Consider the following 13,126-nt stretch of genomic DNA (forward strand, 5'->3'; position numbering starts at 1 on the left):
TCTCTCTCTCTCTCTCTCTCTCTCCAGTGAGGGCTTCCCACAAGTATGACTATGGCCGAGAGTGTATTGGCAGGGAAGTGAGGAGTGTCCATCGGGAGGAGGGAGGGAGTTGGTCGGAGGAGCTGAGGGTGCTGCTGAACACGCACGCGCTGGTCGGGTCAGGTCAGGTCTGGCCCAGAGGAGGAGGAGGAGGACGAGAAGGAGGAGGAGGAAGAGGACGAGAAGGAGGAGGAGGAAGGAGCAGGGGTTAAGAAAGGGGTGGTGTGGGTCGGGGACTAGCTTACGGGGGGGTCCCTATTCCCTCGGCTAGGGGAGTGAGGTGAAGAGGGCGACAGACTAAAGTGGTGACAATGAGCAGGTTGTGTGGTTAGTGAAGAGGATGACAGGTGAGGATCTGTCGCTCTCCACACTCCTCATACCTCACTCTCACACTTCACTAAACCGTCCCACACTTCACTAAACCGTCCCACACTTCACTAAACCGTCCCACTTTACATTAAACCGTCCCATACTTCATTAAATCATCCCACACTTCATTAAACCGTCCCTCACTTCATTAAACCGTCCCACATTACATTAAACCGTCCCTCGCTTCATTAAACCGTCCCTCACTTCATTAAACCGTCCCTCACTTCATTAAACCGTCCCCCACTTCATTAAACCGTCCCACACTTCATTAAACCGTCCCACACTTCATTAAACCGTCCCACACTTCATTAAACCGTCCCACACTTCATTAAGCACCGTGGAACAGTGTTTGCATCTCAGTCTCTGTTTCCATTTGCTCGCTGGATCAAGTGCTTACAGCCTGCCCCATCCCCCCCCCCTCTCTCTCTCTCTCTCTCTCTCTCTCTCTCTCTCTCTCTGAGCCGCATAACTTTTTATTGCTTTAATGGGATCTCATTCTGCCCGGTGTTAACCAGAGGGCGCATAACCTGTACCATCAGGGGGGGCGGGCCCGTGTGTCGCCCAGGAACACAGAGGATCATGGAGTTCCTTAATTAGATTATATCCGTGTGTGTGTGTGTGTGTGTGTGTGTGTGTGTGTGTGTGTGTGTGTGTGTGTGTGTGTCTGTGTGTGTGTGTGTCTGTGTGTGTGTGTGTGTGTGTGTGTGTGTGTGTGTGTGTGTGTGTGTGTGTTTCGTGTTGGTACTGTCGATGCTGAAACTTGTTATGGACACTTTCGTTCGTGCCAGGGTTAGGATACGTGCTAGGGTTAGGACACGTGCCAGGGTTAATGCACGTGCCAGGGATATAGGGCATCTGACAGGGTTAGGACTCCTGCTAGGGTTATAGGACACATGCCAGGGTTAGGACACCTGCCAGGGTTATAGGACATATGCCAGGGGGCCGAATGCAAACCACGTGTGAGGCGGGAAGGGAGAGGGAGGGAGGGAGAGGCGCCCTGCATTACAAAATGTGACCTCGGGAGTGAGCGGTGGGGAGTGTGGCTCCGGTGGCGTTGGTTACTGGGAGGGAATGGAGGGGGGAGATTAGTAAGGGGTGATGAGTATTGATGGTAGTGTGGGGGAGAATAGTTGGGGGTGATGAGTATTGATGGTAGTGGGGGAGAATAGGAGGGGGTGGTGAGTATTGATAGTATGGGGGAGAATAGTAAGGGGTGGTGAGTATTAGTGATGGGGAGGATAGTAGGGAGTTGGGAGGAAGGACAGGAGGTCAGGCTGGGAGAGAACGCGCGCGCGCGCGCGCGCGTGTGTGTGTGTGTGTGTGTGTGTGTGTGTGTGTGTGTGAGGCGAGAGAGAGGGAGGGACTAGCAGACGAAATGGAGGGATTACAGGAAGGATTGGGCGAGGCAAAGAGACGGATTGGGGAGGCAGAGAGAAGGACTAGGGGAGATAATGGATGGTGGGGAGTGTGGATGGCAGATCACACGGAGGAGATGAAGGCATATGGCGGCCGGGGAGAGTACGAGAGGGTGAGGGTTATGGTGTACGTGGGAGGGAGAGTGGGTGAGGGTACTCCCTGTCTGGTATAGAGAGGCACTCACTTGTTCTTCCTAGCAAACCTGGCGATTGTGAGAGGTGTGGCGATAGTGGAAGACCCAGTGATAGTGAAGGGCCTGACGATGGCAAAGGGTTTGGCGATGGTTAAGGGTTTGGCGATGGTAAAGGGTTTGGCGATGGCTAGGGGTTTAGCGATAGTTAAGGATTTGGCAGTGGTTAAGGGCGTCGCGATGATAAAGCGTGTGGCGATGGTTAAGGGCCTGGCGCTGGTTAAGGGCCTGGCGATGATTAAGGGCCTGGCGATAGTTAAGGGTTTGGCGATGGTTAAGGGTCTAGTGAAGGTTCTGGCTTTGGTGATCCGGAAGGAAGGAGCCTCGAACTCTCACAGCTCCTGGACATGATTCATTGTTCCTGTATTGATCTTGTTTAATGTTCATTGTTCCTCTTGAGTTGTATTCTGAATAAGGAACTTCACTCGGGTCGTATGGCAGACCTATCAATGATTGTAGCTGTAAGGAACCCCGGTTAAAGAGTTCCGCGAAAGGCTCAAGAAACAACACACGGGTTCCTCAGTGTTCCGTGGTGCTTCGTGAAATCACGGAACATCAACTTTCTTTTTTTTTTTTGATAATGACAGCGCCAAGGACTGGGGAACTCCCCTCGTTGTCTCCGGGCGATAGTGGGTGTGGATTAGCAGGGTTTTTGTATTTTGAAAAGTGATCCTTGATGGATATTTTTTTTCCTTATGACGTGGGATCTCTCATCTAACTGGCTTGGTTATGTCGTCCGCAGTTTGGGAGTTAAGTTCGATGCCAGGGGGTGTTATTGTAGTCTATAGAGTCAAGGGAAAGGAGTTAGGAAACACAGAGCTGTTCAAAGTCAGATCCCATTGATCGTGGTTAGCGTCGGATTCGATGTCGTTCCAAAGGCATTTGGCCAGGGAGTTGTGAGGCTCTGATTCCTTGAGCACGAGAAGACGACCCTTTGTTATGATGGCCCGGGGTAGTTTCTGACCCGGCCGAAAGGGGGCCAGGTTAAAGGCCACGACATCATACCTCAGGGGTGTACCGTCGTGACCAGGGATCGTACCGTCGCGTCCAGGGATCGTACCGTCGTGCCCAAGGGTCGTACAGCCATGCTTGAAGGGAGTTAGGCACTGCAATGTTTCATGTATGTACATATATGTGTCCCCTCGTCAGTGGACGGACAGGAGTACAGTCTGGAAGCTTCAGGAGGCCTACTGCAGAAGGGGTCCTGGGGCTGTATTAGCCATCGTATAACTGTGATGGACCTGGCGTCAGGTTTAAAGAAGTGCGGCTGTTAGGTCCAAGGGAAACATGATTTCTGTACGAATGATTTTGCAGCGGAGGTTCGCCTGGAGTGCAGAACTCCGTCTGGCGTTTCCAAGAAGTCTTTCCATGTATTTGATTCCGGATGTATATCTCTCTCTCTCTCGGAGGAGGTCCATCTCCCCCCAGATTGATTCCAGACACTAAGGTGATTCCAGATGAGGGATGTTAAGGGAAGGAGGGTGGTGTTGTATGTGTGTGTGTGTGTGTGTGTGTGTGTGTGTGTGTGTGTGTGTGTGTGTGTGTGTGTTAAATCACTCAGGAGGTCAGGGGTCCTGCGTAAGTGTTGACTGAGAAAGGATTGTCTGGGATGCAGTCTAGAGGATTTCCAGGGTGGGTCTAGGAGGGCGTCGAGTCTAAGAGGATTTAGTTCGCAAGGGTGTTTAGGGTGGGTCATTAAGGGAAGGGGGGAGCGGGGGGTTAATGGGGATTATTCCCTGCAGGTGGTTCTGGTGGAATTAATCCCGGTGGATGATGTTACAAAGGCACTTCAGGATAATCATTGTGGGTAATTATAATCGATAGGTACTCCCTTCATATGGCTGACATTGCAGGAAGTACTTTAGATTCGTTCTTGTTAAGGTGAACAAAAGAGGAGTTTTTTCCGGGTGTTGTTGTGGTCGAGCGCCCTTAATTAAGGGTGTGATTGATGATGATCAGTTTCCTGGAAATGATCCAGGGCTTGTCCTTTCAGTGAAGAGTCTCCGGAAGGGGTAAATCCTGAGAGATTATTGCTCAAGGGGTTTTCCACGAGGGCCTTTTCAGAAAGGGAGGGTGGCTGTGTTCAGTTGGTCGTGGGTGAGTCATCTGTTGTCATGGTGAGTCATCTGTTGTCATGGTGACTCATCTGTTGTCGTAGTGACTCATCTTTTGTTATGAGGAGTCATCTGTTTTGATACTGACTCCTCTGTTAAGGTGTAGGATCCTCCCTGTGTTGTCACCGTGAGTCCCTCCGTGTATGGGGTGTACCTACGTCAGTCCTGCTCCTCCTGCAGGAGGTCAGAGTCTGGCCCGGCGTCGTACCCTTGCGACCGACCGTACGTCTGGCATGAGTGGCCTCCCTGAACTTCGCCAGCCACATGGCGTCCCTGTCGGATACCGAGCCTCGCGTCTCGACACGTGTGGCACACGAGTCCCGCTCATTATGGTTGATGACTGGTGTATGTGTAGGTGAGTCACCATCCCAACGTGCGAGGTGGTGCATCATTATCTTGTCCCGTAATATGGATTGATAATCTGATCGATGTCTCCCATGTTTGATCAAGTGCCTCCCGTGTTTAATCAATGCCTCCCATGTTTGATCAATGCCTCGCATGTTTGATCAATGTTCCGTATGTATTACCAATGTTCCTTGTGTCTGATCAATGTTCAAATGTCTGATCAATGCCTCCCCATGTCTGATCAATGCCTCCCCATGTCTGATCAATGTCCCCCCATGTCTGATCAATGTCCCCCATGTCTGATCAACGTCCCCCATGTCTGATCAACGTCCCCCCATGTCTGATCAATGTCCCCCATGTCTGATCAGTTCTCTCTTCTCCCACAGGCTGCACCGGCACGACATCCCAACCACCTTAGCAACATGGTTAACGTGTGATGGTGAGTCATCTCTTGTGATGGTGAGTCTTCCTCATAAGACGGTGAGTCATCCGTTCTGGTGGTGAGTCCATGCTCTGAGTCTTCGTCTTGATGTGATGGTGAGGCGTCTGTCATGGCCATGAGTCATATGGTGAGTCAGCTGTTGCGTCGGTGAGTCATGTGGTGAGTCAGCTGTTGCGTCGGTGAGTCGCGGTATTCAGTGTGAGTCATTGGTTCTGATGGTGGCGAGTCCTGTTGTAGGGTGAGTCGCCTGTTGTGATGGTGAGTCCTGTTGAATGGTGAGTCGTCGGTTGTGATGGTGAGTCCCATCTAGGAAGGTGAGTCTTCTCTTGTGATAGTGAGTCATTTTGTCGTCACGGTGAGTCATTTTGGGGAATGGGTAAGTGTTCTGTCGTGATAGTGAGTCACTTGAAGGTGAGTCATCTTTATGGTGATCTTCCCCCCCCCTTCCCAACATGAAGGTTCCCCTTGTTGTGATAGTGAGTCATGTCTCTGTGATGGTGACACCTCGTGATGTTATAGCCCTGTGTCATTATCACTCGATAGTGAGTCTCCCCTCTTATGGTAGTGTGTCGCGATAATGAGTCCTCATTGGTGTGATGGTGAGTCTTGTGTGTGTGTGTATATGAGGCTTTCCCTGTCCGTGATGGTGATCATGGTCAGTGATGTGATGGTGAGGTGACTTGGCTTCAGTGTGATGTCCAGGCCCTCCGTAATGGTGAGTTGGGTTATGGTGTGATAGTGAGTGATGTTTGATGTGATGGTGATGATGATCCCTCCTCATTTCGATGGATCGATTATTCGTGTGACTGTGAGTGATGATCGCTCCATTACGTGTTTTAAATGTTACATACGAAAACTTCGTAAATACTTGTGAAGGAAGGGAAGTTTTCTGAACGCTCGTGAATGAATGAAGGGGAAGTTTTGAAAGCAATTGTGAATGAAGGGGAAGTTTTCAAAACTCTTGCGAATGAAGATAATACGACTGTGAAATCACAAGGACGTTACTGGTCAGTGTTGATCTAGCGAGACATTGTTAACACGACGCTGCTGCCTTAGTGATATGCGCTGATAATATAGATAGGGACACTCTGTACAGTAAGATAACATTCCCCACAAGCAGGTCTGATAGTAGATTGGGTGGTGTGTTTGTGTGTTTTGAGACACAGAGATGTCTGACGTTGGCCCTCGCGAGTTTGTGTTGACTTAGTACATGTCTGTTGACTACAGGTGACATCGCCCTGGTCTGTGGTCGTGGTCTTCAGCAGGTGCCGATATGGAGGCTATAGATTGCGATCGAGGTAATTATACGCAAATACGCCAAGCGTCCTTCGTATGATGAAGACTTGAACATGTCCTCTCGTGTATGTACCTGTATACTGACGATGCAGCAGCGGGAGGAGGCTGCCTTGTGGACGGGACGCGGCGGGACCGATGTGTCCCTCGCTTAATTAATACTCGCACTCGTCCCCGTACGGAGAGGACGGTCCACATTCCTGGTGGCCGTACTTGAAAGGGTTAAGTAATTAGTTACGGGTGAATTAGGATGCAGAGTGGTGGGTGCCTTACCTGGTGTGTCAGATGGCTCCCGGGTGTGATCATGGTATCTGATTTCGTCTTGAGGTTCACGTATGCATAGAGTGTGTGTGTGTGTGTGTGTGTTTGCGTGTGTGTGTGTGTGTGTGTGTGTGTGTGTGTGTGTGTGTGGGACCGAGTGAGTCGAGTTTACGATGCGTGTGGTGTTGATGGTGTGATGGTGAGTCCATGCGATAGCGAGTGGTTGTGTGTGTGTGTGTGTGTTGTGTGTGTGTGTGTGAAGGTGACTCCTGTTTCGTAGTGTGAGGAGAGCTAGGGGTGGTGATCGTTTCGTAAAACACAACGAAACACCAGTTCTTATCCTTCAGAAATTTTAATGTTGTTCTTTTTTTTTTCCTATACGATATTTTGAATATTGCCTTCGTGTTTACACCGTCCTGTGATTATTAGCCGTGAGGGATGGGAGAAGATATTCCCTTTACTTTAGAGAAACATGTATTTAGCTTCTCATTAATTTTTTTCCATATTCTTTTCCCCCATTTTTCTTGTGTTAACTTGTCGAGTAATTAGTGATATTATTACCCTTCTTAATTACTAATTACAGTAAAAGTTGTTGAGGAAACGGGTCAAAAAAGAAACTTATTATTGAGGTTATTTATCTATTCATAATTACTCACTGGGTTTCCTTTATAAGAATGAGTCTTAAGTGTTCCCTGGACGTCTTACCAGAGGCTCCTGCTGGCCCAAGGCTGCGCTGCTTCCAGTAGCAGGGAAATGTGGGTTCTGAGAGTTTTACGGAGGCAGACTTTGCGTAAATCGGAGAAGAAGAAAAAAAAAATATGATGTGTGCTCGCTTGTGAATATGTCGGTTTATAGAATGCCACTCGACCCTTCTCTCTCTCTCTCTCTCTCTCTCTCTCTCTCTCTCTCTCTCTCTCTCTCTCTCTCTCTCTCTCTCTCTCTCTCTCTCTCTCTCTCTCTCAGCCCCCCCTCCCCCCCCCCTCCTCCTTATCATAATAGGAGGGATCCACTTCGGCCTCCATCGCGGTGCATGCCATGCGGAACCCCCGGCGTGACGCTGACCGTAGCGACGCTTCCCCTTAGGGTCGATCACCGCGTCACAAGGCGACGCAGAACCCAGCCTTAAAGTGGCGTGTGGGATAGCCCGGTGCTGCCGCCGCGTCTCCCATCTTTTGTTACAGGTTGATGATGAGAGCGACTTAATGTGAAGCCTCGAGACGTTGGCTATACTGGCCGTGGCTGTTGGTTATACTGGCCGTGGCTGTTGGTTATACTGGCCGTGGCTGTTGGTTATACTGGCCGTGGCTGTTGGTTATACTGGCCGTGGTTGGTTATAGGCCGTGGCTGTTGGTTATATTGCTCATGGCTGTTGGTTATACTGGCTGTGGCTGTTGGTTATATTACTCATGGCTTGGTTATACTGGCTGTGGCTGTTGGTTATATTACTCATGGCTGTTGGTTATACTGGCTGTGGCTCTTGGTTATACTGGCCGTGGCCGTTTGGTTATTCTTCATGGACGTTTGTTATACCGGAGATGGTTGTTGGCTATACTTATCAAGGTTATTGAAGCCACATATAGAACCTGCTAAGTTGTAGCACCGCGGACACCAGTGAGTGTTGTGATCGTCCATTATATGGACGACTCGTGGATTGTATTACCAACACCAGGCTGGTTGTGATTACACTGATCCTCTCTGGGTAAAGTACACTGACCCAGTGTTGTTGAATGTCCCGGGGTTGTGTCTGTGGCTGGCCTCATATATACTGACTCAGTGTTGTTGATTGTCCCAAGGTTGTGTCTGTGTCTGGCCTCATATATACTGACCCAGTGTTGTTCATTGTCCCAAGGTTGTGGCTGTGTCTGGCCTCATATATACTGACCCAGTGTTGTTCAATGTCCCAAGGTTGTGTCTGTGTCTGGCCTCATATATACTGACCCAGTGTTGTTCAATGTCCCAAGGTTGTGGCTGTGTTTTGCCTCATATATACTGACTCAGTGTTGTTCATTGTCCCAAGGTTGTGTCTGTATCTGGCCTCATATATACTGACCCAGTGTTGTTCAGTGTCCCAAGGTTGTGTCTGTGTTTGGCCTCATATATACTGACTCAGTGTTGCTGATTGTCTTGGGACTGTCTGGCTATACTGTGGTGTCTTATTATTACGTGTGGGGCGGCAGCTCATTTTCCTGTGATGTCGGAAGCTAACCTCATCCCCCAGCAGAGGTCCATTACTGCTGAGGAAATTACCTGGGGAGGGTTGGGGAGACGGGGAGAGTGGGAGGAGGGGAACAGCAAGGAGCGCACGGGGAGGATTTTCTTTGTGTATAATGGGGGCAGTGAGCGAAGGGCAGCACTTAAAGCCGGGTTGTGCAGTGGGCGGTTGTCGTAGCCGTCACCGGTGATCTGTTGTGGAGGTTGTGATGGGTTTTAGACGTGTACGGCTGTCCGTGGAGGTGGTTCCCGTGATGGTTGTAAGGTTGTTATGTCCGGTGTGGTCAGTGTTACTGTGTGTGTGTGTGTGTGTGTGTGTGTGTGTGTGTGATGAATGGGGGGAGGGAGGTAATAAGTATACAGTGGATTGTATTTTGAGGTCTAAGTTGTGGAATTGGAATATATCAAGTATGCAGTGGATTGTGGATTGTACTTTTGGGTTTGTGTTTACGGAAGTGGAGGCAGAGTTTGTGGTTGTAGTTGTTGTTGTGGGTGGAGTGCTTGAGACCAGGGTTGTGCTTGGGACCAGGGTTGTGCTTGCCCGTGGCGCGTAGCGTCAGGCTACGCATTCCTCTCATGCGTCAGGCGATCTGTTGCTTGCCATGCGTCAAGAGGATCTCTTTCTTGTTACACGTCCGTGCGTCGCTCCTGTGCGTCAAGGCTACACCCTCTCACTGCATCCTTGCAGTGTAGCAATACCCTGGTCCCCTGGACCTAACAGTGTAGGGTGTTAGAGACAAGTCCCCGTAACCCTTGTAACCAATAGGTTGGACACATGTTTCGTTTATATTTTCACCTTCGCCTGATTCTTTATATTCTGATAACTGTGACTTCCAAACTGTACACGTGAGGTGTTGTGTTGTGATATGTTTTAAACTGTGATAGGTTTAAAGTTTTGTTCTTGATATGATAAAAGAAAATTTATTTGGTTTTGCTGTGTATATATATATATATATATATATATATATATATATATATATATATATATATATATATATATATATATATATATATATATATATATATATATATTGGTGTTTTATTTACTTTAACGAGCAAATTGCTGTTTGCGTACATAATTATTTCTATCAGTGTCATTAACGTTGGCGTCAACAGTGTCAACATCATTAGGGTAATTACCAGTATTAATGATGGCAATTTAAGAAGAAAAAAAACGAAGTAGTAATAAACCATATTTATCTCTCTGTCATTATCACCCTTGGCATCACGATCGTACACCATCCTATTGCTACTAATTACCTCATCATCATTAGTAGGAATGACCTTCTGAGGTCATCAGCACACGTGTATGCGTATGTTCCCGAGGTCGTGTGTGGAGGGGGGGAAGTGATAAGCGAAGACGATTGCATCTAGCTGCAAGGGGACCTCGTCAGATTCCAATGTCCGTCTGATACATGGTCGATGAACTTCACCGTAAGGAAACGTAATGAGGATGGGACACAGTGAAAGAAGAAGAAGAAGGACTTCGATGTGACTATTAACTTTCAGGAAATAAGCCACAGGAATATACGGTCCTTGAGAAGGACGTGGGAGTAGATACTGTCCCCAGTATGTGGACGTAGTTTTACATCTAAGGAGAACAGTCAAGGAGACCAACTGTCTGCTGGAAGATATTACAACATTTTTAGGGTTTATGGTTAAGGAAATATTTATTAAGGTGTGCACATCTTACATTAGGCCAAAACTGGAGGACGCCTTTCAAGCTTGGTCATTGCACCCAAAGAAGCACAAAGAGCTCATAGAGAAGGTTCAGAGGAGGACAGCAAAGATGGCACCAGAATCAAGAAAGCTAAGTTACAGGGAAAGGCTAGAGACCCCGATTTTGTCCACCGTGGAAGAGAGAAGAGTAAGAGGTGACCTGACAACAAACTTTTTCCTGACAACAAACTTTTTCTGAGCCATTCTGATGACCTAAGTGTCATAGTCGAGGAACAGTTCCTCGAGAGATGTCGGCACAGGACAACCGTAGAAACAGCCAGTGGACATAACATGAATTTTAGCGAGAAAATTGTTTTAAAAAAGATGGAGAAAATAATCTATGGTCAGTTTCCTTGTCTCCCGTCTGTCCCCCAGTACAATGTATATGTCTCCCGTCTGTCTCCCTGTATGGCCTTTTTCACTGCCTCTGGTCTGTGTTTGTGTGTGTGTGTGTGTGTGTGTGTGTGTGTGTGTGTGTGTGTGTGTGTGTGTGTGTGTGTGTGTGTGTGTGTCTGCTGTAGGGAAAGCCATGCCAGATATTGATATATTGGACACAGTACAAGCTTTGATGCGTATGTGTGTGTGTGTGTGTGTGTGTGTGTGTGTGTGTGTGTGTGTGTAATATCCTGTTTGTACCGTACGGGGAGGGAGTCTTACACTTGTGAGGCGCTAAGTCTTTGCATTTCTCTACTATACAACTTTTTAGACTTTTGTATCTATGTCCACATTCACAATATCCTCACTCAGTAGTATTCATTCCAACACTGCTCATATACAAGTTCCTCCTTACGTCTTTTCTAACAAATATCCTTCTTATCTTTTCGCTATTCACAATATTTTCCCGTTGCTTTGTCCCTGCGTGTTTTGAGGAACTGTTCACTGTAAACATTGTCAGCTGGTTGAGAAACTTAAAAGGTTGTGATCAAGTCACCTCTTACTCTTCTCTCGTCCATGAAGGACGGATTTATGGCCTTTAACCTCTCAATGTCACTCAGCTTTCATATTTCTGGTACCAGCTTTATACCCTCCTCTGGACCTTCTCTCTAAGTTCTTTGAACTTCTATAATTCTGGTGGGCGACCAAACCTGAGAAGTATATTCATGTTATGGCCCAATGTAGGAAGTGAACAGCTTGCTAGATTTTTTTTTTTTTCTGTCGTGATTGCTATTCTAATATTTGACAGGAGATCTGCCTCCCTTACAATGACCCTGAGTAGGACTCAGATGATAGGATGGGTAAGTTGTCGATTGTCAGGTCTCCTTCACACGCACAGATTCCCCTCAGCTTATTCTCTGATGGACCATATTCGTATCGAAGTCTCCCATCACTGTGACCCATCCTCGTTCCTTTATAGTTCCTCTCGGGTTGAATATCATCAACCATGCGTCAGACCAGCTTTGAGAGTTCGTCTTGGTGTCCTTGTAGGTTCGTGCCATCCTCCTTGGTTTTCATCCTTGGCATCGTCCACAAGCATGTTCAGAGTCACTGCCACAGATCGTGAGACGTAATGGCCCCAGGATAGAACCCTGCGGGACGCCAGTAGTAACCCCGCCCTATTTCGAGACGGCTCCTGCGACATGGGGGTCGTTTCGATCCCTCCCACTTTAGATGGTCGTCCCACCGACGAAATATTCCCCTATTTCCTGCTTGATGATCCAACTTCTGTATCGGTGTCTTGCGAGGTACAGTGTCACAGGCTTCCTGGTCACTCACATGGAGATAAGCCAAGTCAACCATCTCTGTTGTCTTAAACTGAAATCACTCTCGACTTTGTGCTGCGCGAGGAGATAGTCTCACACCCATGGAGCTTCGTCTCTTGATCATTCTTCACTGCACTCGTAAATGATCTTCAATTCTTCTCTCTCACACACACTCACTCTCTCTCTCTCTCTCTCTCTCTCTCTCTCTCTCTCTCTCTCTCTCTCTCTCTCTCTCTCTCTCTGTATGAAGGAATGGGGACACATGCCAGGGGCGTGGGGAGTGCCTGTGAGTTGCCACAAACTATGCAAATTAATATTGGAATCTGGCCAGCTGGGTGGGCTCCATCTGTGTGTGTGTGTGTGTGTGTGTGTGTGTGTGTGTGTGTGTGTGTGTGTGTGTGTGTGTATGTGTGCGGTGTGGTACCCCCGCTCACCTTGCGGTGCTCTCAACTAACACCGCTGTAAACTTTCTGAGGTGTTTGTAGGTTCACGTAAGTTCCCTAAACTCGCAGTAGTGTGACCCCACTTTGAACTTTGCTTTGTCCTGACCTCACACCACAAATAGGAGTTGAGTAAGGACATGTCATGGCCTCACTACCAAGATCCTATGCACCACAAGTCATCCTTGCTGTACCATAGCTGCTGTACCGTCCAGGTGACAGCTGTACCTGAAGGGCTACGTCATCGCGTCGGTCCGATCCCGTCGGGAAGTGGAGGTCCCTCCGTCGGTTTGTGGGGTCGGTCCCGTTGCCTTCCCTCCCCCGACCGACGCTGTGGAATCGATAGGCAAGGAACCTCCCATGACCGTACTCCCTCCTCGTAACCGAAGATGGTGGTGGTACTTCATACTCGTACACGTCAAGGGAAGTCGATGGGTAATTCAGACGTTAGAGTTTGTAGTTCCTTATTTGAAGCGCTCGTGAGACCCCCATCTCGTGTGTGTGTGTATGTGTGTGTGCGTGTGTGTGTGTGTGTGTGTGTGTGTGTGTGTGTGTGTGTGTGGGTGGGTGTGTGTGAGTGGATGGGT

The 13,126-nt window shown here is 48.3% G+C and overlaps 1 protein-coding gene across 27 annotated transcripts in view; it reads left to right on the top strand.

The window, feature by feature from the left end:
* LOC139755581 (uncharacterized) overlaps positions 1–13,126 on the top strand; it is an 887,125-nt gene that overhangs the window by 204,409 nt on the left and 669,590 nt on the right. For 24 of the 27 annotated variants that reach the window (XM_071674063.1, XM_071674071.1, XM_071674089.1 and 21 more), the window contains exon 2: positions 4,860–4,912. The gene's annotated coding sequence lies outside the window, so the exon portion shown is untranslated. Of the gene's footprint in view, positions 1–4,859; positions 4,933–6,077; positions 6,214–13,126 lie in introns of those variants that run through there. The other 3 variants (XM_071674068.1, XM_071674066.1, XM_071674070.1) reach the window with 2 other exon arrangements.

This window comes from Panulirus ornatus, chromosome 19, assembly GCF_036320965.1.
Source record: "Panulirus ornatus isolate Po-2019 chromosome 19, ASM3632096v1, whole genome shotgun sequence".
In the NCBI taxonomy this organism is placed as follows: domain Eukaryota; kingdom Metazoa; phylum Arthropoda; class Malacostraca; order Decapoda; family Palinuridae; genus Panulirus; species Panulirus ornatus.